General features: G+C 35.5%; 1 protein-coding gene across 7 annotated transcripts in view; it reads left to right on the top strand.

Annotated features, from left to right (window-relative positions):
* LOC143257537 (uncharacterized) overlaps nt 1–27,158 on the top strand; it is a 148,410-nt gene that overhangs the window by 21,191 nt on the left and 100,061 nt on the right. The window contains exon 1 of one of the 7 annotated variants that reach the window (XM_076516342.1): nt 23,165–23,302. The exons of 4 other annotated variants lie outside the window; for them this stretch is intronic. The gene's annotated coding sequence lies outside the window, so the exon portion shown is untranslated. Of the gene's footprint in view, nt 1–23,164; nt 23,303–27,158 lie in introns of those variants that run through there. 2 more of the 7 variants (XM_076516345.1, XM_076516344.1) reach the window with 2 other exon arrangements.

Raw genomic sequence — 27,158 nt, 5'->3', positions numbered from 1 at the left:
TCTGAAACCAACTTTAGGATTACTTTTATCATCGTTTTCTACTTGCGAATAGCCAGAGGCCGTATTTAATGTGTTAAACCAACAGGCGCTTTCCAACATGACTAGACATTTCTCTTTATACGATAAAGAAAAGACAACAGCATTCATTATTGCATTCACTTGGCAAAAGTACACTCCAAGTTTTGGTATTCGTTCTTTCTGTCTCCAGAAAAAAACAACCAAAAACAACTGCAGATGACAAGCACATCTGGAAGGTTTTGTTTTATCATATGCATCAACATTCACCCAGTTTCGATTATCATAACATTAAAGATTTTCCAGGTAACCTAGCACAGATTGCTTTATTAAATGTAAGTTATTAAATGCTTCTGTGACTTTCTAGCCTTGAACTCGACTTTATGCATGGTTCTCATCGAGGTCAAATTTACAGTTCAAACTAATGACAAACGTTTCTCAGACAATGAGTTGCTTCTCACCCAAATGTTTTTAGAAGATTGAATAATAGACTGTATAAACTCAGTGTTAGGCACTATAATGTTTATGCCCGATTCCATCATTCTAAACATATTTATTTGAAATACCAAAGGAAACAGTCTAAATTTGCTTTGGTCATCTCTTTAAACACTGCAGGTCAACTAGTTTCTTAGTGCAATCACTGCAAAACAGTGACACAGATAAGTACCTACAACCACTTTGCCATTCCTTCTTTAATGGTTCAAATAATTATACATCATGATATTTTGATATTTTCAGTGTCTTCGACCAAAATATGAAGCAGAATGTCATGATGGATAGAGATGTTGTTAATCTCTACTTCCAGACATAATCGTCAACGGCTTTTACTGCACAGCAGCACTTCAAATTCTCCTAAGAATTAACAAAATCATGACAAGATAGGTATTCTATCTGGAGGTATTGCAAAGTGAGCTTCGTCCACCATGTATATTTCATAACTGTCTTTAGTCATTGATAATTAACATTTGTGTTTGGCCATGCCAAGGGTTGCTAGCACATTCCTATAAATCCGATAGAGAAAACTCTACTGATCCACTAATAGCAAGGACCCAGTTTGACTGGACTTTTTAGTACCCATTTTTTTTCTTTCTCTTATCGATATTGCGATTGAATTTACTATTTTTTTTCCAGTTGTCCTAGCAATGATTTTTTTCTTAGGTAATCTTTTGTGTGGAACTTTATCAAAAGCTTTATGAAAAACTAAGTAAACCAAGCCCACACTCTTTCCATTTTCCAATCAGTACATAACATTCTCGAAAAGTTAACAGGTTATTAAATGGTTTTTAAAAACTTGTTATCAGATACTCTACAATCTATCGTACTAAGGAAGGAAGGAAGGAAGAGTAACTGGTCTATAATCCTCATGGCAACTCCTGTCACCCTCTTTAAAAATAGAAGTATCATTAAGAATTCTCTTGTTCTCAGATAGTACGCACTGTCTGCTGATCTAACAAAAAAGAAAAAAAGAGGTTATCACAGATCTGATCTTTGACCATGTTTTATAAAGTTTACAGTAAATAAATAGAAATAAAAGAAACACAATTAAAGTAACTCCGCAATAGGTATCGTAGGCCATAGCACCAAAATATAATTTAACAAATTATTTTATGATATCCAGATGTCTGGTATTGAACATTCAAAAAGTGATAAGCAGAGCACAATTCGTAATATGGACAGCAAATGAAAAGTAACAGTTATAAAAGATCAAATAAACTAAATATTTAATAATGATAATGAATGTATTTGAAAGCTTCCTTAACCGGATTATATATTTTGTTGTTGTTGTTTTTTTAATTTCGCGCAAAGCTACACGAGGGCTATCTGCGCTAGCCGACCCTAATTTAGCAGTGTAGGACTAGAGGAAAGGCAGCTAGTCATCATGCATGTTTGGTGTGACGGGGATTCGAACCCGCAACCTTCAAATTACAAGTCGAGTGCTTTAACCACCTGGCTTTGCCGGGCACGATTGTGTATCCTGTTGTTGCATGAATTCGGTTTGCTGAAGTAGAAAGAAAATATGCCTTCAGGAGATAAAAACAGGAATTATAATCAAAATATATCTCACAATTAAGTTAGAAAGAAAATCCTTGTACAACATCCTACATTTATATATTAACTATGTTAACAATCATATCTGTTATACGTATCGGAGGTTGGTAAGCCACAAATTCATGCTATCTTGTACTTAAACTATCACCTCTTCAACTGGCTACGACCTCACTCTGGGAGGGCTTGGAACGAAGACAGGGTTGAGCAAGCATAAACCTTCACAGAACAATCAGTGATTTAACATAGAGGGTTCATAGAAGTTTATGGCCTTTCTACATCCTGTTTATGTATGAAGTCGCCAATTACCAACACGAAGAATATGTTTAAGAATGAATAACCTTCCCAAGTTTCCATTTTGCTTTTCGAAAAGAAGTGTCTACTTACGAATTTATTTAAAAATGTATTATAGAAACTGCAGTGGATTCTCAACTTGAATTTCATCCGATTAAAGTACAAGTTCGTGATTTAGATTTATGTTCATGGAATATCAAAATAATGTTACGTGTTTAAAATTTCATTATTTCTATATGTTTTCCTTTAGCAATTTATGGTTCGTAACTCGTACTACTAAAGCCAGCTACTATAGGGAAATCATGATTATGGGACATTTGTGAACAGAAAACTGAAAGTTGAGTACAACAAAATTAGAAGTTGTTGTGGAGAAAAGAAAATTTTGTGTCGTGCTGATATGATTTATTGAAGAGGTATGCTGGTCACAAACATGTTTCATACGTTGTTTATAGTGTTGCAGACACGTTATGATTTATTGAAGAGGTATGCTGGTCACAAACATGTTTCATACGTTGTTTATAGTGTTGCAGACACGTTATGATTTATTGAAGAGGTATGCTGGTCACAAACATGTTTCATACGTTGTTTATAGTGTTGCAGACACGTTATGATTTATTGAAGAGGTATGCTGGTCACAAACATGTTTCATACGTTGTTTATAGTGTTGCAGACACGTTAGACTTACATTGTAAATAAAACACAACGGTTTTGTATACGTAATGCTGTGTGAAGTGCAAAGTAAGAAGATGCCATGGTAGTTTATTGCCATTTGACGATTCACAATACAGAACAAATGTTTGTTAAGCTACTGACATATTGCTTGGGTTAAAAATACTACTACTACAAAACTTTAAAAAAAAATTGCTACAACTATAAAGTACAGAATAAAGTCCGTTTACAACAGAAAGTAGGCAATGTGTGTTGAACCACTATTTGAATTTGTTATCGCCAAACAATAGTTTATACACCAGTACACAGACGATGAATAGAATCATTACTGTTTTTCTCATATTTCTGAATACAAACTTAATGTATTATAAACAAGTATATTACTAAAGTTCCAGTTACTGTATTGTAACTTATGTCGTCAGGCTATGCAGAATACAAAGATGGGAATAGTATGTATGTGGTATTAAATCATAATAAAACTAATACTAATTTCAATCACGTCATTCTTATTGGCCTAGTATGTATTTACTATAAGAAGAGTGCATGTTAACATTTCACTATATCTGTGTTTTACACTTGTGCTCAATACCAGGGCTCATCAGACCTGTTGACCATAATATATGAGCATTGATATGATTTTAATTATTATCAGACTTAGTGATGTAATATTAACACACACACATACACGCACAATGTCTACTAAATATCACGTTATTGCAGTTAATGCGTCTTGAACCTAAGTCTTGTTGAATACAAAGTTAGGTAACATTTGGGCTAAGAAAAAATCAACAAATAGAATGAATTCATCTCGTACATACTTCAGTATATGTTATTTCTTTGAATTTATTACGTGTTTAGAAGGCAAAGATTAGAAACAATATTGATTTTTATTGTTTAGGATTTGCTATTTTTTATTTAATTTTTCTTGGCTTTTTCATGTATCTTTAACGGGATATATTGTTCCTTATTCTTTATTATAACTTTTCACGTATTTATTTGCTTTTTTAAACTTGTGTAAAGTATTTGCCTTTGTTCTGTGTGTGATATACGTTTTTGTGCACTTTGATTATGAGACCTCATGTGGGGGATTATTTAGTAATTAGAAAAAAATATAAGTAATAGTGTAAATTAATAACCAACTTTATCATTCCCTGCTGTGGACAGAGTGCATTTAGTCTATCGGATAGCTTTGCACTAAGAAAAAAATCTATTAGAACGACAATGAACATTGCTATAGGCTCGAGTGAGAGGTAGTGGTGATCTAGTTATAGAATTACGTGTTGGACATCAAAAGTCGTCAAAACATTGAAAATTAACTAGCCTAATAAACGTAAACCAAATCATTGGAGATACAGACAATACAATTCCGTCTGACCTTTCGTATACGTGAGTGCTGTAATCGTTATAGAATATATTGTACGCTATATTAAATAAATTATTTTTTATTAAAAATATTTATCAATAACCTCTGCTTGAAGGATCTTAGTATGTGGATCAGAATTAATACAGTACCCAATAAATAACGTCTATATCGGTAGGCCCGGCATGACCAGGTGATTAAGGCACTCGATGTGTAATCTGAGGGTCGCGGGTTTGAACTCCCGTCACACCAAACATGCTCTCACTTTCATCCGTAAAGGCGTTATAATGTGACGATCAATCCCACTATTCGTTGGTAAAAGAGTAGCTCAAGAGTTGGCGTTTGTTGGAGATGACTAGTGGCCTTCTCTCTAAACTTGCACTGCAAAATTAGGGACGGCTAGTGCAGGTAGTTCTTATGTAGCTTTGCGCAAAATTTAAAACATTAATATAACAGTCCAACTAAGAGCTTGCGATGTCATACATACAACACAAACGTATGATTTGGATATTAGTCTAAACCGTTGACAACACCAAGTTCCATCGTCCATTCTTTAGATAGTACGGAAAAGTATATAGATCTTCCAGTTATTAAAGAAGAACAGTAGTTTGGGAAAATATGTTCGCAGTTAAACTTCACATAAGGTGAACTGTATTTAAGTAGTCAAATATAAGAACCAAACTCTGTAACTGGTTTGTAAAAATTAGAAATACCGTCGAAAAAGAGAAATGTTGCTGTTGTTCTAAAGTAACGTTAGCTCAACTCGTGTAGCTTGAGAAAACTGTATATTAGTTGTGCTCCACCTTGTTCAAGGAACTTTCTTTTTGCTTCTCACGATCTGCTTTCTTCTGAATATGGAATTAGACAATAGCCGTCAAGATTGCAGTTCTGTTCTTCATATTACCACTTTGCTCTAACCTCAAATGAAAGGTTTTAAAGCGCATTTTTCTATGGTTGGTTTTGTTCGATGGGCTGCATACAATTTTGACAGCTTTGAATTTCGTATTGTTTATAAGAAACTACTACGTTTTTTAAAATGTACCTATATCTTGGTAAATATTCTGTTGTATAGCTAATTGCTAGTATCACAGTCAGCGATATTTTAATATGTCAAGGTTTTAGTCGAGTTTACTAGAATCCCAGATAGTGGTTCCGGGAACATTGAGCCGCAATTCATAATACATAGTTATTTTTCCTTATATAACACCCGAAGCTTTAAACAGATGCTATACTTTGGTATTAACCTCCACTATATTCTGAATTGTGTGTGTGATTTCTTATAGAAAAACCATATCGCCTATCTGCTGTGTACACCGAGGGGAATCGAACCCCTGATTTTAGAGTTATAAATCCGTAGATTTACCGCTGTCCCAACGTGGGACATTTTGAATTATCTTCACCTGTTCTTTGTTCACCATTTCAAAATACCTATCAATTATAAACTTTGTTTATTTCTGTTCCCGACTAATATCTTTTAATAAAAAGAAGATATTTTAACCCTACTGCGAAAATTATCTAAATGAAGGTAACTTGTAAATATTTTAATGTGCATTGTATTTGAGGAAAATAAAAAAGTTTGCTATTTTTGTGAAGGTTAAAACTGATCTTCAGTTGTAAAAAAATACTTTTTGTGCAGATTAAACTGATTCCCACTTCTAGAAAGTACTTTTTTATGAAGGTTAAACAATTATCTCAAGTTCTCTTTGGAAAGGTTCAACTGATCCCCAAAAATAATTTTTACCCTCTCACTCTAGTATAAAGTAAATTTTTATTATTTCGTATCTTATCGTTTTTTAGTAGTACAAAAGTTTGTGGAAGTTGTATGTGTTAGCACAAAAATTCCTAATTTAAAAATTAGGACTATAAAATGGTTCATTCAGTTACACACCTTGAAGATTGTTTTTTTTTCTCATCTTCTTCCAAATACAAAATTGTGCAGACTATTACAGATTTGAACATATCTGACTACGAAATTTTACAAAACGTTTACTAGTTTTTCGTATGTGATAAGGTTTTTATAAAGACGTTCTCTATATTATGGGGACATGGGTATGTTGTAAGAGTGTTAGCTAATCCAAAAATTCAGCTAGACAAGAGTAGCCCAAGAGTTGGTAGTTGTGTGTTGACTAGTTGTCTTCTTTCTTGTTTATCAATTGTAAATTAAGAATAAATATGCAGACAGAAATAACCAAATGGTCAAGGTGTTACATTACGCAGAGAGATAACCAATGGGTGAAGGTGCTACATTACATGGAGAAATAACCAATGGGTGAAGATATTACAATACAAAGAGAGAACCAACGAGTGAATATGTTACAATACACAGAGAGTTAATTATTGCCTGAAGATAACCATCGAATAAAGTTAATACATCTTTCAGATAGATAATTGTTACCTGAAGATGATAAATTATGTAGAGAAACAGCTGTTAACTAAATCTGTTCCATCAATTACATAAGTGGAAGTTTCTTGAAGGAACTAAAATTTGTTGATGGATAATCTAATGATAAAACTGAAAGGAAAGTGATATGCAATTCATAAAACTGTGGGAAACTAAATAAGGTTTTGCAAGTTCCTCAACGAGCACTAGGTAAAGTCAGTGTGCTTGCTTGTCCATCTCTCGCACATAAAAACACTTTCTCACAAGTTAGAATAGAACATAACGTTAATTTTCTACTGTTTTATTACCTAGTTGTCATACCTTCCCCTTTTTCTAGTAATTGGACTAATTTAAAATAAAACCGTTTTGTTAACCAAAGACTAAGCTCACTGTTGTAGCCAATCATCTTTCTGACGCTATTCGATAAATCACCATGGCGATGTCGGGAATAGTAGCTTCATCACGTCTTTGAAGTGGAATTGCAACTGACACTGGATTGACTCATGTCATTAAAATTATGAATTACTGAGTACTCGTGACAGTGACCAATTATTTAAAGAGGGATTATGCATTACCAATTGATGTGGACTTGTATTCAAAGATGGGGATTGGACTGCTGTTAACAGTGATCATACCTGTGATACTAACTAACTATGATTATGATCTGGTCTTTGAAAATGCGTTGTTTAAAGCAGTAGTAATCGTGTCTACAAAGAATGTGTTTTTGTCTGAGTATTACAATGTTAAAGCATTTAAAGATGGGTTGTTTTCTGAGAGGCATGTAACCCGGTCTTTGCAGATGAACTGTTTACTGAGTACGATAGTGATCAAATATTGAAATATGGGTTGTTGACAATTTTTATTGATCTTGTCTTCAAATATCAGTTGTTAGTTATCTGTCACACTGAAGTTATATCTGTATCCTCATCAGTTGTTAGTTATCTGTCACACTGAAGTTATATCTGTATCCTCTTTCTTAATTTTAAAGTCAGATTTCTCTAGCAAACGGAAAGATAGTAATCTTCGAATCAACGTGGCCCGGCATGGCTAGGTGGTTAAGGCATTCGATTCCTAATCCGAGGGTCGCGTGTTTGAATCGCCGTTACACCAAACATCCTGGCCCTTTCAGCCGTGAAGCATTATAATGTAGCGGTCAATCCCTTTATTCATTGGTAAAAGAGTATCCCAGGAGTTGGCGGTGGGTGGTAATGACTAGTTGCCTTCCCCCTAGTCTTACACTGCTAAATTAGGGACGGCTAGCGCAGATAGCCTTCGTGTAGCTTTGCGTGAAATTCAAAAGAAATCAAACAAAATAATAACCCAAGTATATACAGCCTATCAAATAATAAATAAATTTTATCATTTTCAAAAAGAATTTAAAAATTTACAAACGTTACACTGAAAAATAGGTAAAATTGAAGCTTGATTAATAATATGGTTAACAACAATTTGAGTTAACAGCTCTTTATAATTGAGAATTCATGTGTGTGTGTGTCCTCCCAAAAAAAAACGTACATGTGGGTCTAGTGTATGTGTGAGTTTGGTATATATATTCGTGTGGTGTACACGTATAAAAGCAATTTGGAATTAAGGAAGATATTAAGAATATTCGGAGTTAAAGTTTTCCACAAATTTCCATTCCAGTGGTATTTAAAACAACACAGAGGATAGAAAATTGTGTTAAATTCAAAGTTAGGGTCGATAGATTACAATATTCTTATGTTTATCGTTTTGTGTGCTCTAGATTATACTGGCCCAACGATTCGCTGTCTGGAACAACGTCTTATTGAAATACACTTTATTAGGATTTTGAAATACCGCAGAATTAGAGATACCTTGTGTATTAAAAACTTTATTGAACAACAACGTGTTAAGTACTATTGAAAATGTGAATTAGTTGAAATTTTGAAGTATATATTTCCAGTATGTATATATATTACTACCTAAGATAGTAATCGTTCAAGATGGGTTGATAAATAAATTTTGTTATCGTGTCTTAGAAGAAAGGTTTCTAACCAACCCCATGTAATATTGATCACGTGCTTGAAGACATGCTCTTTGTTACAATAATGTAGTAACATATTGGTTGTTGCTTCATGCTGAAGAGTTAATTGACAACGATATTGTTGTCTGATATTCAAACTTTGTATGAATAATCTATTGGTGAGGACCTTATTAATTGTGTCGATGAAGTAATATGAATGGTTTAGAATGTACAATCTTTCCGAGAGATTACACTTAGTAGATTTATGTAGTTTATATTGTGTAGGTATTTATGGTAAGGTTGTTCATAGTTATTCACCTGAAACTAGTTATTCATTAGGAGTTATTTTTGTAAATTTCGTATATTCTTCTTATATTTCCATTGATTCAATTATTTATTCATTTGTACTATACATTACTTAATAATTAGTTTTTATCTTACGATTCGTGTGCTAATCTGTTAGTCTTCAGGGAAACTCCGAGTGGGTCTGCTTCTGTGACGATAGTATCATCCTTAATTCGATCTGTGGCGAGAATATCCTGAATTCCATATTGGGTCTTTTAGGTGGAAAGTTTGGTACGTTATTTAAACCCCTCTTATAAGAACTTGTATTAGCTATTTGAACATTTATAACAGGAGTGTATCCAGATTTTGCTGGATTGGCCGAGTTCACTGTGTTATCAATTATGTAGATTTAAAAGGCATATTTTATCTTATTTTCTCATGCATGATTTATATACCGTTATTTCAGTAATATCGCAAATGTCGTCCTTTTCTCGCATGATGGTTTTGCAATTAGATCGGTATCACCTAGTCTTGTGTTGTATTGTGCACCTCAGTTCTAACTTTTGTTGTTCTTTTTGTTTCTCTATCCAGTTAAATTTCAAATTTACATGGATTTTGGAAATTGTTCTTTTTTCATTTTCATTGGTCTTGAGGTGGTTTAGTTGAACTAATTGTCATTAAAGGTTTATTACTTGTGATTTTTTTGTTGGATTTCTTCAGGAAACCTCTGACTCAGGGGAATGTGGTTCTAAGTTTCTGATTTTCTTCATATTAGTCTTTGTGTTTATTTTCTTCTTTATCAAGTATGCCTGGTAATCATTGTTAAAGTAGGGCTGTGATGGTGTGTTTTTCTTTCATATTCTTTAGTATAAAATATAAGAACTACTGCTCATTCTGAAAGTTAGGTAATCCATTGTTCTTGTATATTGAGATGTTGTGAATTATAGTTCAGGTAGTTATCCATAACTGTGACTGTACTTGAAATTCTTATGCTATACGAGCTCTGGATTTTGGTGGAAATCACGCCAAGAAATGGGAATTTATTATCATATTTTTATTCTCATTGTAAGTTGATTCTAAGAATGTTGTCTGTTCAGGTAATTCATGAATTATTAACATTTTTTATGTAGTATGTGTGTGTGTGTGGCTTTATTCTGAAATGTATCAACATACATTCGGACGTTGTCTGTTCAGGTAATCCATGAATTATTAACATTCTGGTGTAGTGTGTGTGTATGGCCTTAGTACGAATGTATCATCAACATGCTTCAGGATGTGTTATGTTCAGAAATTAATGAATTATTAAACATTTTGAGGTAGTGTGTGTATGGCTTTAATATGAATGTATCATCTACATACCTTAGGATGTTGCCTGTTCAGGTGCCCCTCAATGTGGATTCCTGTATGTGGTGAGGGGACCTCCCACGGAAGGTGCTGTACTTTCAGTTTACCTCCTCTGGGATCTAAACATTCACCTGCGTCTTTGTCGTGTGTGGTGACCCGTGAAGGGGAGGAGAGGATCCTGGTGGTTGAGGGGTCTAACTCCAACACACTACTTTGGCCTTGAATTCCTGTAGACGGGCGATCTTGGGGTGGCCCCCCAAGATCAATCGGCTAGTTCATTTGAGCCAGAGTCAACTGAGTGCCAGCGTAGGACGTCCTCAACGGGTGTCATGGACATTGTCTGATACTGGTGTTCGGATTTTGTGGTCACGAAACCCTGGCGTCGCTGAGCACCGAAATATTCTTTTTTCATGGATACCCCTCAAATAAAAAAATAAACAAGCATGACAGCATAGAGAAAAATTCGACTACTGGCAAACGACTGCGCAGTGATGACTGTACGGTCAAACTCACAACTTAAACCTGTCTCGCGATCTTTAATTATACATTCTTTAACTGAAAAACTCTCTTAGGGCAGATGCCTCCATTTTTTATTCAGAAGGGTTTAGAAGGGCTTGCTGACTCTCCTAAATCGGTAAAAAATTACGGTCTGGGGACATTTTAGTGCAAATAGCTTCATCACAACATTCCAAACTCCTCTTGAAATCAAAGGCCATTGGGGATATACCCATTGAGGTTACTCCTCATTCTACTTTGAGTTATTTCAGAGGAGTTATAGCTGAGAAGGATTTAAAGACCATTCCAGAGTCAGAGATCCTGCCAGGTTTCACCAGTCAATGTGTTACAGCCGTGTACCGAATTTTTACTCGTTGAGACGGGATTACAGAACCAAAAAATGTTCTAATATTAACACTTACAACATCATGTCCTCCTACCACAGTCAAGACAGGTAAGTACCTTACCTAAATTGTAAGGTACGGCCTGATATTCCTAACCCTGCTAGATGTTTTCATTGTGAACGATTTGGTCATTCGAAAATATCTTGCTGTGGTTCCTTGACATTGTGCTGGTAAAGACATAATGCTTTTGAATGCCAACTAGAACCGCATTGTGTTAACTGTAATGGTTCACATCCTTCCTATTTTAATTCTTGACCTAAATGGGTAGAAGAGAATGAAGTATAAAGTCTAAAGACAGTTCACAATATTACTTACCCAGAGGCTCGGAAATTATGATTCCCAATTCCATCTCAGGCTTATGCTGCTATAATCCATTCCACTACTACAGTACACCCTTGTGCAAATTAATTGAAACAACACGGAAAATTACGATTTTTTCAATTTTTTGTGTTTTATTTCTGAGAATCCAAAAATTACAAATTAATACATGATATGACCGCCTTTATTTTTCAGAAGATCATTAATCCACTTTGGCATCGAGTCCACGAGTTGACTGCAATCTTTGCTAATTTTTGGATCGCGGTACCACACCTCAATTAGCTTATCTTTCGTAGTACAGTCTTTTCCTCGAAGTCTTTCTTTACAAATCGCCCAAAGATTTTCAATAGGATTTAAGTCTGGAGAGTTTCCAGGCCAGTCCAGCATCTTTATTCCCGTTGTAGTCATAAAATTCTTCACAAGTTTCGATGTGTGGAACGGAGCCAGATCTTGCTGAAAAATGCCAGATCCGTCTGGAAATCTCTTTTTCAATTCTGGAACGACTCTTCTCTGCAAAACTTCAATGTACTGTGATCCTCGCATCATACCTTCTATGATATGTAAGCCTCCGACGCCATAGTAGCTGAAAAAGCCCCAAAACATCTTCTTCAAGGGATGCTTTACGAACTGATTGATGTGAGATTCTCGAAGTTTCTCACCTGGAGATCTGCGAACATGCAGACTTCTTTCACTCTGTACAAAGAAATGAGTGTCGTCACTGAATAACACTTTCCTCCATTGTTCTTGCGTCCAGTTCTTGTATTTCAGATCCATTGATACCGTTTTTTTCTTCAATGAGTTGGTAAGAAGTTGTTTTTGACTGGTCTCCTTGCTTTTCGACCGACATCAAGAAGGCTATGACAAACCGTTGAAGAGCTGACTTTTATTCCTTTGACCTCCAAATCTCTTTTTATGGCGTCACTTGTCTTCCGTAGATCTTTCACATTCTCCCTAACCACGTACGCGTCGTCTCTTGGCGTTGTTTTCCTTTTTCGGCCACATCTTCCTTTACGTTTCAGACTGATAGATCCGGTACTCACCTTGGCCTTGATCACACGGCTGACAGTCGATAGGCCAACACCAACAACGTCCGCGATTTCCCTGTAAGTCATGCCGGTGTGCTCGTGCTGTGTCACAATCTTTGTACGCTTTCTAGGAGTCACGTCCATTGAGTTTGACGGCTGAAATACAACTGATTAGCAGTAAAACAAATAGCCTCATTTTTGAGAAAAGTCTAACGCAATTTCGAATGACGTAATATTCCTCAAATTTTGTCATATATCCAACAAATAGATCGACCGTACTGCAAAACACAGCTAATAACGCCATCTGTGTGTAAAAATGACTATTAAAGAAAATCAGCGGGTCTAACGAGCCTACACCGGCCGCTATGCTGAAAATATTGTAAAATGACCATTTGTTTCAATTAATTTGCACAAGGGTGTAGGAGTCCAGATAGACCTTTCCGTGCCTACTACAGAATCCTTAATAGCACATCTTAATCTAGTTTCATCCAAAATCAAAAAAGTTAACGAATTAGTATCTACTTCTATCTCTGTCCCTACCACATCTTCCAGTCATTGCCCAACTTCACCTTGTTCAAGCCCCGGTATTTCCATGACACTCCAAAAATTAAACAAATCATTCTTTCACGTCCTCAATCACTGGAACGTATGTCTATAAACACCGACCTGCCTACTCGATCCAGAGCAGGACTAGAGAGTGACCGACCCACATCCAGTAAAAAAAAAATGTGGTTGCAAGCAGAAGGTCTCCGTGTCAAATTGTCCTTCAAAATAAATAAAAATGGCCACGCTTATCCAATGGAACTGTCGAGGTTTTCAATCAAATGTGAATGACATCAAGGATTCGATTGACTTTTATCATCCCTAATGTCTTTTTTTACAGGAAACATTTTTAAAACCTACTAATACATTCACAATTCGACAATACTCCTTGTACCAAAATGACAGGTCATGTTTAGGACAAGGGCATGGGGAGTAGCACTGCTGGTTGATCAACATGTGCCTACCCAGGCCTTGTCACTGAATACACCCGAGGAGGTTGTAGCCATCCGTATCTCCTTGGGTCGTACCATCACTGTTTGCTCTCTGTACCTTACCCCTGGAAAAGAGTATTGTCCATCAGACCTTGATGTCCTCATTGAGCAACTGCCAAACCCCTTTTTAATTTCGGGGGATCTTAATAGGTATAATCCCCTCTGGGGTGGTTCTAGTATTGATGTGAGGGGTCGTGCTATAGAGCATATGCTCCTGAATCATAACCTGTCTCTCTTCAATACTGGCTCTTACACTTATTTTCATGCACCCAGTCAGTCATTTACTGCTATAGATCTTTCTATCTGCCCCCTACACTTTTCACTTGCTTTTCTTGGTAGGTTGACATCAATACACGGGGTAGTGATCATTTTCCTATCATATCAAGAGAGATTGGCCGTGGTCAGTGCCACTTGACCCGTCTTCCTCAGTGGAAGTTGGACCAAGCCAACTGGCCCTCTTTCATCGCTCTCTCGGAACTTGATCTTGCCATTTGAGGTAAATCATTGATAGGTGACTGTGTAGCAGCGGTAACTAACTCTATTGTCCAAGCAGCTACTCAGTGCATCCCCAAAACCTCGACATCTTTCCCACGGCATCCCCGCCCTTGGTGGAATTCAGCTTGTTCTATAACACGAAAAACTCAGAAACGTGCTTGGGATATATTTCATAGATATCCCACACTTTCAAACCGCATTGTTTTTCAACAAGCCCATGCACAAACTCGGCCGAGTTAGACGTCAGAGCTGAAGGAATTTTGGATTAAATATACCTCCAGCATTTCTTCAACCACCAGTTCAAAAGTCATATGGGACAAGATCCGGAGGGTGAGTGAATTGTATACTTCTGTTCCCCTTTCTATCTTAATATTCAATGGCCATGAAGTTCCTGATGCTAAGAGCATTGCCAGTACTTTTGGTGAATGTTTCTCTCATGTATGTAGCTCTTCAAACTCATTCCCTTCCTTCTTAACTATTAAAACACAAGTTGAACATCTGCATCTTTCCTTTTTGACTGATCATCCCTATGACTACAATTACCCTCTTACACTGGTGGAACTCAAACTTGCGCTTCATCGGTCTGGCAATACATCAGTTGAGCCTGATGATATACATTATTAGATGCTACGCCACTTTTTTCCTGCTTCTCTTACTGGCGGTCTTTAACTGGATATGGTAGGAGAATGCCTTTACTGGTGTTTGGTGCCAAGCTATTGTACTCCCTATTCTTAAACCTAGGAAGGATCCAAAGATTCCTTCGAACTACTGTCCCATTGCTTTGACGAGTTGTCTCAGTAAGACCTTAGAGATGGTGATTAATGCTCGTCTTGTTTGGTTCCTTGAATCAAACAACCTTCTCTCACCCACTCAGTGTGGGTTCTAAAGACAACGCTTCACGATAGACTACTTACTTTGCCTTGAAACATCAGTCAGAGAAGCCTTTTTGAAGCGACAACATCTTGTTTCTATTTTTTTTTATTTAGAGAAAGCTTATGATACAACATGGAGATATGGTATCTTGCGAGACCTTCACTCATACGGATTGCGTGGCAATTTGCCACTTTTTATAAGCATTTTTTAATGAACCGCCGATTTCAGGTACGTGTGGGCTCAACACTTTCCCGCTTTCTCCCATAGGAAATTGGAGTCCCTCAGGACTGTGTTTTGAGTGTCACACTTTTCATTATAAAGATTAATGCCATCAGTGAACAGCTATCCTTTACAGTTGCAAATGGTCTTTTCGTTGATGACTTTACATTTTATGTCAGTCAAACATGAGATTTATTGAGCGGCAGCTACAAATTGCAAGCAGTCAGATACTTAAGTGGACCACAGCAAATGATTTTCAATTTTTCTCCCTAAAACTGTGTGTACATTTTTGCTGCCAACGGGGTATTCATCTAGATCCAGAACTTCTTATTGATGATGCTGTACTTCCTGTCGTCTCTGAGGCAAAGTTCATAGGTCTTATATTTGACTGTAAATTAAACTTTATCATATCAGGCAACTTCGTGTCAAATGTATAAGAGCGCTGAACATACTCCGTGATCTTTCTTCCACCTCTTGGGGAGCAGATTGATACTCCATGCTTAACATTTATCGTGTCCTTATCTGATCCAAACTTGACTATGGGTCTATGGTTTATGGTTCTGCCAGAACCTCAGCACTGAAAATGCTGGATCCCATCCACCATCAGAGGCTTTGGCTTTGCACTGGGATCTTTCGTACTTCTCCAGTCCAAAGCTTGTATGTGGAGTCCCATGAATCCCCTCTGTATATTCGCCTTTTGCAATTGCCTCTTATGTATATTTCCAAACTTCGCTCTTTATCACAGCATCCTACTTGGGGTTGCGTTTTTCATCCTCAGTGAGTCACTTTTTTATAATAGAAAATCTTTCATTGTGTCTTTCAGCCTTCGCGTCCGGGCACAATCAGAAAATTTGGATGTATCTTTGAATAGCATAGCAGTATCAACAGATCAGCCTCTTCCACCACGGCTAATTACTGTCCCCAACTGCGACCTATCATTGAGTCATCTGAGGAAGGCAGATACTCCTGATTGGAAATACCACTCTTTATTTTCTGAACATCTCTCAAATGATCCATCCATTCCTATATATACAGATGGCTCAAAATCAAGTGGCTCTGCCTTGGTTTGTTACAGTTCGGTTGTAGCACACAGAATCCCCTCTAAGTTTTTGTGTTCACTGACGAATTGTATGCCATTTCTCTTGTCCTGAATCATATTGAAACTATGCAATATACGAATTGTATGATCTATACTGATTCACTCAGCTGTCTATTCGCCCTGACATCATTCCATGTTATTTACCATCTTATTCTTATCAATATCCAAAACAAACTGGTCCATCTCTCTCTCTCTCTATCATTTATCTCTGTCTAGTTTTTTGGATACCAGGTCATGTTGGTATTCGTGGGACTGAGGTAGTTGACAGAAAGGCAAAGTCCATCTGCTCTGGCTCTATCAGCACCGTACCTGTTCCATACATGGACTATGGTCAAGTTATCAAAACCCAGCTGTACGCCAGTTGGCAGTCGATCTGGAGTGTGCAATGAAATCATAAGGTTTTTCAAATCAAGCCTTCTTTAGCTCTTTGGCCATCTTGTTTCTGTAAAGATCAAAGGGAGGAAGTTGTTTTGGCTAGGGTAAGCATTGATCACAGTTTTTAACTCATCACTTCCTTTAATTTGGTACTGATGCACCATTGAAGGGTCTGTGTGCACTCAGGTCACAATCACACATATTTCATTATCATGCCGTCGTTACAACCAAGAACAACGACGCCATTTTAAACATATTTTTAAGGAAGGTTTGCCCTTGACATTAGCCAGTGTCGTAGGTGATACTGGCCGCCACACATGTTTTTTACACTTTTAAGAGCCATTGATTTTTTTAACTTAATTTAAGGTTTTTATTGGACTATACACTATTTTAACATGATTTCTTTTACACATTTTACTTTTATTTTGATCTGAACCCAGGACTGGAAAGGCCAACTTCAGGTGACTGACAGCAAGTTTGAATTTAATGCTTCAGTCTTCCTGGCGGGTTTTAATTTTACATATGTTACGTATTTTTACCTTAACTTTCATATACCATTATAGTATACTACATTTATTTTGGCACAGATGGCCTAGTAGCTTTGTGCCAATAAACATGAAATACCTACCTACCTACCTGTTTAGGTGATTCATGAATTATTAACATTTTTAGTGTAGTGTATGTGTGGTCTTATAAATGTATCATCAACATATTTTAGGATATTGTCTGTTCAGGTATTTCATGAATTATTAACAATTTTGTGTAGTGTGTGTGTGGCTTTATGATGAACGTATCATGAACATACTTTAGGATGTTGTTTGTTCAGGTAAGTCATGAATTATTGACATTTTTGGTGTAGTGTTGTTTGGCCTTGTTAGAAATGTATCGTGAACATACTTTAGGATGTTGTCTGTTCATGTAATTCATGAATTAAACATTTTTGTGTAGTATGTGTGTGGCTTTATTATGAATGTATCATCAACATGCTTAAGGATGTTATTTCTTGAGGTAGTTCATGAATTATTTATATTTTTTATGCAGTTTGTATGTGGTCTTATTATGAATGTATCGTCAACGTACTTTAGGATGTTATTTCTTGAGGTAGTTCATGAATTATTTATATTTTTTATGCAGTTTGTATGTGGTCTTATTATGAATGTATCGTCAACGTACTTTAGGATGTTATGTGGTACTGTACTGTTTTCATTTCAGATGCAACATCTTTGTGGTCGCTCCATGTGATGGGAACTGCAAATGGCATACTTGCTCTGGTCTTATTCAGCCACTGTTGTCAAGCTAGGTGTACAAAGTTTGCAACACATATGTGGAGTCTAGTGTTTTTCTTGGGCACCACTTTTACTACCAAAACGGTGATAGTAAGGTACCGTTGCTTTGTGTATGATATTTATCTTCGTGAAGCTATCATGTATTTTTCACAAATGTAGTAGAAACTGCTTGGATGACTTTTGCACTTTCTGGCTTCACTTGAACAAGAAACAGCCAGCATTTCAAATGATTTTCTAAAGCGTAAAAACGACTGTGTGTTTACAGAACTAGAGTTGAAAAGATTTTAAAAATAAGGTTTGCAGAATTTGATTATATCGCGGGTGTGATGCGAGTAAGGCAAAGTGACCAAAGTGAAAGTCTGATAGGTAACTCAGAAAGAGGCATCTTACTCCATCCTTCGAAGGACTCCTCGAATATTCTAGAAAATTGAGCAAGTGAATGTTTTGCAATTCTCAGGAACGGAGCAAGTAGGAGTGAAGTGAAAGTGGTGTGGTTTTCAACAATTATATTGAATATGAATAATATATTTGGAATTTTAAGACTAATACAGTACAAGCATTGTTTGAAGGTATCAAAAATCTATGCCCTTTACCCATTAAACTATCCAAGTAAGCTTAATTTCAAAGCATAAATCTATTGTACTAAGTTGTTTGCATGGTATTTCATTGGTGCTGGTAAATATTGAGAGGTTTCAATAACTCAAAAGCTATAGGAGATTGGCAAATTCTGACTACATTTTTGACTCAACATCGTCGAATTACTCCGAATTGTTTGAATTTTCTCAAATAACAATTTTTGTTGTTGTCTACTGTAAATTTATAAAGTGGACTGGTATCTTAACAAATGATGATGACGAGCCTTTTTATGATAATGTCATAACTACAAGATATCTGGCTAAGGGATGACATGTTTAATATCTGTAGTAGAAAATTGTGAAACATGGGCAGAAGGGTAATTTTAAATAAAATTTGCAGGTAAAACTACCCACTCCATCTCATACTTGAAGTATATTTAAACAACTGTCTTTTTCTTCATTTTATTATATTTGTTTGTTGTTAAGTGAGCTACACAGTGGGCTATCTGTGCTTTGTCCACCATGAGTATGGAAACCTGTTTTTTTTTTTTTAGGAATGCGAGCCCTCAGATTTGTCACTTAGCCACTAGGAGGTGGGATGTTTTGAGTCAATGGAGTTAAATCGCTCAAAATAAAAAGTTTTAGATTATCATTAAAAACACGTGATACGTTAACTATTAACGCTTGTTATCATGAATTACAGGGTTTGTCGAAGTTTAATTATTCTACTCACATGATCTGGTGAGTCAAGTACGTATAGTACGCTAATGTAGAAGTTAAAACATACTACATATCGCAGCAAAACGAAGTACGAAAGAATTTTGAGTAAATTAAGAATTGGTGTGAATAACTGTGCTACAATCAGTTTGAGATATTCGACAAATCTGAAGAAAACAATAACATACTTACTTTACGTTGTCGTCAGATTAAAGTTCCTGTAAGTCGATGTTTGTCGTGAGTAGGATGGTTGTAAACATGTACAAGTCTTATCAAAATATTTAATAAATAGCTCTAAACTGTGCATTAACAAATATTTCAAATTGTAATTCTTAGTCTATCGTAAGAAACATATAAGTGAAACGCCAAATTCTTTACCTCAGAACGAAGCGTAAGCTCCATTTTCCAAATGTTCCGTTGTGCACAGCCTAACAGGTATTCATCCACCTAAAGATACACTGGTTTCATTTGTTGGTATAGTGTCCGATTTTGACTCTAGCACCATCGCTTCACGTTTCTGTATTTTTTATGGAATCTTGGTGGAAAATTATTCTTTGAAAATATGCAGAATAGATGTCTGTATAGTTTGTTTATACTTGATAGCGGAAAATCCACTGCTATTTCTTTACAAACCCCACTTTCCTTATTCGTTGATCCTTTGGAAACGGAAAGAAGTCCCAACCTGTTGATATCCCATATCTATTATTACCACCACATATCGCGCTGTGAACCATTTCACAATACAAAGAAACAGTTTCAATCGATATAATAAATCGGCTAATACGTTAATAATAATCATACCAAGCAGTGAAGCGTTTATATTGCTTTATAGTGTCTGACATCTCTGTCATCACGTATTTTGCATATTGGGCTCATTTGAACGTGTGCAAAGACAGCGTGATACACTGTTATATAATTAAATTTTGAAATTGAAGTTAATCATATAATTTTCTAACGATGCTTTAATTAAAATAAGTAACAATATCAACTTCTGGGAATTAGTTAACACATTTTTACCCTAAACACAACAGTTGATCAGCAGCCTAAATGTAGGAGAGAGAAATCTTATTATTTATTAGTGTGTAGTTAGTTATATATAAAAAAGACAATTGATATAATAAAAATATGTGAAATTTAGTTACTACTTAATAATTAAATGAAGTTGATTTGTACAGGATACCAACCATGACAATAGTCGCTGTTATGAGCGCTTGTGGCGGTGATGCATGAATTGCATAGAATGATTCAGAATTGTGTTTATTACAACACACTCTAAAACGTATTAGCTTCAGTAAATCTTATAAGTAATATAATTATGCAAGGTAATTATTTTTCAAACATCAATAATGAAATGACGTTTTATCAACTGCTGCAGGAATTTAAATTATTTATGTACAGTATGACAACTGTGGAAACTAAGTAAGTTATCTTGTATTCCTTTAATAGTTTTCAGAAATTTTGCTGTTAGGTAGGTCAAGGTCAGGATGTACAATAGCAGACACTGGTACAATGACATCACGCTCCAACATTCTCTTTTCGTTCCACAAGAGGGCGTTTCCTTAATGAATATTCATGTACATTTATTTCGAGTTCTTGAAACTAGTGGTTAATCTGAAATCGTAGTGTCTAGTAGTCATACATAAGAAGCATTCTCGAGAAAGATTCAGTATGAGATAAACAACTTTCACTGTACAGACAGATTTAATTAGGCTAACACTATTCTAGAAAACCTAGTGTTCAGTTCCAGGTGAAACAAAGTGTAATTTTTCTCAACGTCTGGTACAGATTCATGTAAAGGTGTAAATATTTCTTTGTGAACCAATAAGGAAATCGTTTCACCAAGAAGTTACCCCATCTATAACCTTCATCAGTACACCTGGGGTCCATATGGACTTTAATATTTTTTCATTGACCAGTTATATTTTTATGTAATTGTCACATTTCCATCCTATGACACGAAAATAATAAAATTTTAGATGTTTTGTTGTAGAATAATTTTTGTGAATATAAAGTTGCATGGGGTCCATGCGGACTCCAAGTAATATACAGATTTGGAGCTCTGTGTCTTCATCAAGCATTGTGTGTATGGACTCACAGAGGTTATCCATTGTGATAAACAGTGATTACGTATTTAGATCTCTCCTGAAGTAATTCGCACAACGTACTTCAGAGACGTCTCTAGAATCCCTGTGCAATACAGAAAGGCGTCACATCTACCTTTGTAGATCTAGGATTGCTTGACACAAGACAGCATGCTGGTCAAGGTGTTCCAGCAACTAAAAAAACGATGTTATCTTTGTAGATCTAGGATTGCTTGACACAAGACAGCATGCTGGTCAAGGTGTTCCAGCAACTAAAAAAACGATGTTATCTTTGTAGATCTAGGATTGCTTGACACAATACAGCATGCTGGTCAAGGTGTTCCAGCAACTAAAAAAACGATGTTATCTTTATAGATCTAGGATTGCTTGACACAAGACAGCATGCTGGTCATGGTGTTCCAGCAACTAAAAAAACGATGTTATCTTTATAGATCTAGGATTGCTTGACACAAGACAGCATGCTGGTCATGGTGTTCCAGCAACTAAGAAAACGATGTTATCTTTGCCCAAAAATCGCGGACTGTAATGTCCGTCAAACATGTACAGCATGTGGAAACCGTGTCTGCGCTGATCACTCCACACCCAGTGTACGGTGTGATGAGTGTCTGTAAAATAACTGGTAATAAGAAACACTTCATGTTCACTCAGAATAAGTTTTGTTTACATGTTGCTCAAAATTTGACATTAGTTTAGCTTTGAAACAAAGTTTGATGTAGTTCGATCACCGTAGGTCCATTCGGATCGCAAGCACATTTTCGTGCAATTTGGCGTTTTTGTTACATATTCGAGAAATCTATTTCTTCATTCAGTATTTTATTAGTTTTAATTGTGAGATGTCAATAGAGAAGAAGTGTACCCATATTATCGAAATATATGCCAGTAATGACAATGTTTTGTCTAAATAGGAGAAAATGGATATAAGTAAATTTCATATTTTGTAATAATGAATCACATGTTATATACTTACGGTATTCAGTCTTTTTTACAGTTTATCTGCATAATGCTGTGAGACGCTAGTATGCTAACTTTTCAACATCTAAATCATAGCTTCAACATTATGATAATTAAATATATACAGAGTCCGTATGGACCCTTGGTGTACTGAAAGGTGGATATTTCAACGTGCACTGATAAAGGTTAAACAATGCACACAGTTAATTTACTTTATAGGTGACGATTTTCACGTAATAATTTTACTTATTTCGTTTGATTTTTGTTTAGTATTTATTTACACTTGTGTGGTTGGAAAAGTCTCAGAATAAAAATGTTAACAAACTATTCTTTTTTTTTCCAACAAAAATTCATAAGTGTGAGCTATTAAACAATTATACTTTTGTAAGAAAGGAATTTCAAAATGTCTGTTATTTTCTCATTTCGTTTTGTTATCATTGAGAATTAGAACCGTACATATGACGTCATCTTCTATTCAAGAATACGTTGTTCACTTTATTAGTGAATGTCCCTTGCGTGTGTACTATGATTCATAAACCAAAGGTTAATCCTATGACGTGATAGGTTGAAACTAAGGCATGAACCCGTACTACCAAAATACTCAGGTTCCAGATATACTGGCTTTATTTTGCAAGTTTATAAAGTTTTCTAAAGCAGATCTTCTGATAAAATTATCGTTTAATTAAACTACTTTTATACAATACTAGTTTTCATTTGTTTGAAATGGAAAGATACGTACATTTCAGTCTACTTATCCACCAGAAGTGACGTTTGTCTGCTTGTGTGACGTGTCTACTGGCACGTGCAGTGGTAAGCGAGCAACTACGAGAGATCGAGAAGTGATACACAATTCGCATGAAACACATTTGACGAGAAGTAGTTATATCTCATGTGTAAAGAACTTAGTGTTTTAATATCTGGATTGAGATCGTCGAGATTTTAGAAAATTCTGTTCAGGTGAGTGGTTTATATAAAGTTTACTCAATACTTAATCGTATGTTTTAAATGTTTATTCTGTGCCGCAAAATTATCTGTAGTCTTCAGAGTTTTGTAATTCAAAACTTGCAATAAGACTGTATAGTTGATAATGTTAAAATACGTCGTAAAAGTTAAACGAATGTAATGTATCAGTTGCATGTTTCTTTACGTTACAGGGAATAATGCACAGGTTAAATGTTCAGTAAAACAGCTAAGTTAAGAACATTAAAGATTATAGTCTGAAATACCTGGACGAATCGTGGCGTTCCAGTTAGCACGATACATTAAGCAACGATATTTACTGATAATTATCTTTAAGTTAGTGGAAGACTGAAGTACAAGCTTGTCTGTTTCATTATAGTTTAGTGCAATGTGCAGGAACAAATAATTTGGCCAAGTTAAACGAATTACTTCTTGTGTTGTGTAATAGCTTCTTTATAAATAATTTCTTTCACTAGCTCTACGCTGCTTTTGTGAAATGGACTAAGATGCTGAAGATGTTATTCGTGTTTTCACCAGTGAATTTTGCTCATGATTTATAAATGATGCCACTGATTATGCCTCACACTCGCCAGCTAGTGAAAGTGGGTGTTTTCGAGGTCCTCTCATTTCTAACCCACGTCCAGTTTTTAGCAAAGGAACTACAAATCACCCGTCGCTCAAAAGGACCCTAAATCCAATACCGGTCGTTGATCTTGTGGTGCCAGCCGTCGATTTTCCCACCTTTATTTGCTTGCTAACTACCAGTTAATAGTTAACACTATTAACATTTTCAGCATGATTTATTTTCCGAATTCGTATCCCTTTCTTCCTTCTCAAAACCAGAATTTTAATCTTTTTCCCATCATGTTGTTTTTAATATTTAAGCCCATCTGTATATCCAAAATCATGTGATGCTGTGTGAAGAGAAAGACAATTTCAGAGCGCTTCCGGTTATATCTTCTCCCTGGCTTCGGCTCGGAGTCTGATAGATTCAAACCGAAACACCTGACACGTGTTATGCTATGCCCCACACTTTCAATTGAGAGCAATTTATAAGTGTAACAGTAAATTCTGCTATTCGATTAAAAGTGGCTGTTGATGTGGCCGGTTCTAGTGGTTTTCTACATACAGCTCTAATTGATATCAAGAGCTATAACCTTATTGAAGCTACTGAAAACATCTCTACTTATTTTACTCAGTGATGACGAGAAAACCCACTTGTAGAGAAAAATATATATGTAAAAACGGTTGCTTTGGGTTGAGAAATATTTTTATGTAGAGGAGCGAACAAGAAAACAACCTACAGAAAAAGACAACTTCAACAATTTTATTGACATGCAACAGCCAAACTTCCCAGAAAAAATTAAAAATTTAAATATTCCAGAAACACCTAAAAACAACATCTTAAACGATGTTTTCAAAGAATTTTCTCACAAAACCGTCAACATAATTTCACAAAACAGAAAGCTAAAAAACAATCTTACAAAAAGAGACATTAATTTCATTAAAAACCTAAAACAAGACAAAAACATAAAAATTATAAAAGCAGATAAAGGAAACGCTATAGTCATAATGAACACGAATGAATACATCTAAAAAATGAAAAACATCCTATAAGACACAAACAGATTTAAACCAATACACACAAACCCAACTAAGACACACGAAACGCAACTAAACAAAATACTACTAAAATTGAAAAAAGCCAACACAATTTCAAAAACACTTTATTCCTACCTACGCAAGACCAACTGACGCACACCACAAATATACGGCATCCCCAAACCTCATAAACCAGATTGTCCACTACGTACAATAATGTCCACATATGAATCGTTTAATTACAATCTTGGTAAATACATAGCATGGGGATTCTCCAAATATGTAACACCAGCCAGCTCATTCATCAAAGACTCTTTTAATTTCAAGTTTAACCTTAATCAACTTATCATAAAGCCTTAATGGCCAGTTTCAATGCATATCCTCTTTACAGAAATTCCAACCTCTGAAGCCTGCAAGATAGCCTCAGAACTCTATATCCGAGACTCTAACCCATCAATAGATATTCCCAGTAACCAATCAGCAACCCTCATAGAATTCACCACGATGAAGACAAACTTCATGCTCAACAACCACAACTATATACAAAGAAATGGCCTAAGCATGGGCAACCCAGTGTCACCAGTTCTAGCCAATATTTTTATGACACAACCAGTTAACACAGCATTACATCCACCACTATACTGGTACAGATATGTAGATGACACGATTGCGGGATTCACATCTACAGAACACACACTTAATTTTTTCAATCACATTAACTATATACATCCCAACATTAACTTCACATGTGAACACGAAGAAAACAATCAAATATCATTTCTTAACCTCAAAATTACAAGAACCGATACACAACTTAAAACAGATATCCATCGAAAAATCACCCATACTGGACTATACATTCCTTAGGACTCAGCACATGAAACAAAACAAAAACTCTACATACTGAGAAACGAAATAAATACAGCCATAAAACTATGCTCGCCAGATAAAATTAACGACGAATTAGACAAAATGAAACAATACTTCATCAACATCAATAAGTTTCATCCAAAAAAAGCCAAATCAACTAACAAAAGTAAATATATCCCACGAATAAAAAAAATCACGAAACCATATACTGCTGCATACCATATATTCCCGACATCAGCAGAAAAATAACTAACATTTGGCAAAAACTAGTAACAAAATATGACATTCCAGTTAATACCAAATTTATTCAAAAACCAGACATAAAACTGAGGTCTATACTGTGTAAAAACTACACTGACAAACACCACACCAACATTATTTATAAAATACAATATGATAACTGCCGCCACTTCTATATTGAAGAAACAAGTAGAAAAATGGAAACCAGATTCAAAGAACACAAAAAGTCACCTTCACACGTTTTCGAACACTGCAAATAAAAAAAACACGACATAACCATAGAAAACACCCAGATACTAAATAAAGAAACAAACATAAATAAACGTAAAATTAAAGAAGACTTACTTATACCTCAACTCAAGCCCAAAATAAACCAATACAAAGGAACACCTTAATAAATATAATCAAACATCTAAGCACGCCCTCTACATTCCTACACTCAGTTACACCACCCCCTTTAAACACGTGGTCAGCTGTCGGTCAGTTACCTCTTTCTTTCTTTGTGAACCTGACGATGACCGAGAAGGTCGAAACATTGTTCGCTCCTCTACATAAAAATTTTTCTCAACCCAAACCAGCCGTTTTACATATATATTTTACTCACTGCTACTTACATTTTTAAATCAGGTTCATAATATTATGAATCGGTTTTAATAATCGGTGAAGTCTGTTACTGTTGGAACGTTAATGGTTTTGTTATAATTGCTACGGAGTCATTGACAGCAGATGAACAATATTTAGTTTATTAAGAACATTGAAAATTTTATACAAAATATTTTTTAAATTATTAATTCTTTGAAAATTGTAACTGACCACGTGCGGATTAAAAACATTTTTGTTGTTGTTGACATTAAAAAAAATGTATACTTTATCTTGGCATGGGTCATTAAACTATACAGTTATTTAAGAACTCAAGATCGCTGTTGAGACTGAGTGTAGTCCATAGATGTGTAGTGTTATTTAGTCTGAGTGTGTTCAATGGACGTGTAGTGTCAATTTCATTGGTCAGTAGCAAAATGTGGTTGAATGTGAAACATATAAGAACCAATAAGATTGGAGATCGTGACAGAATCATAATCTGGACAAAACTCGTCAAAGAGCATGGGTAAGACTCGGTCCTTAGCTAACCTGGTATAGTTTC

The sequence above is a fragment of the Tachypleus tridentatus genome, chromosome 7 (assembly GCF_004210375.1).
Source record: "Tachypleus tridentatus isolate NWPU-2018 chromosome 7, ASM421037v1, whole genome shotgun sequence".
Lineage (NCBI taxonomy): Eukaryota > Metazoa > Arthropoda > Merostomata > Xiphosura > Limulidae > Tachypleus > Tachypleus tridentatus.
The sequence above is the reverse complement of the archived record's forward strand: the minus strand, read 5'-3'. Positions and strand labels throughout refer to the sequence as shown.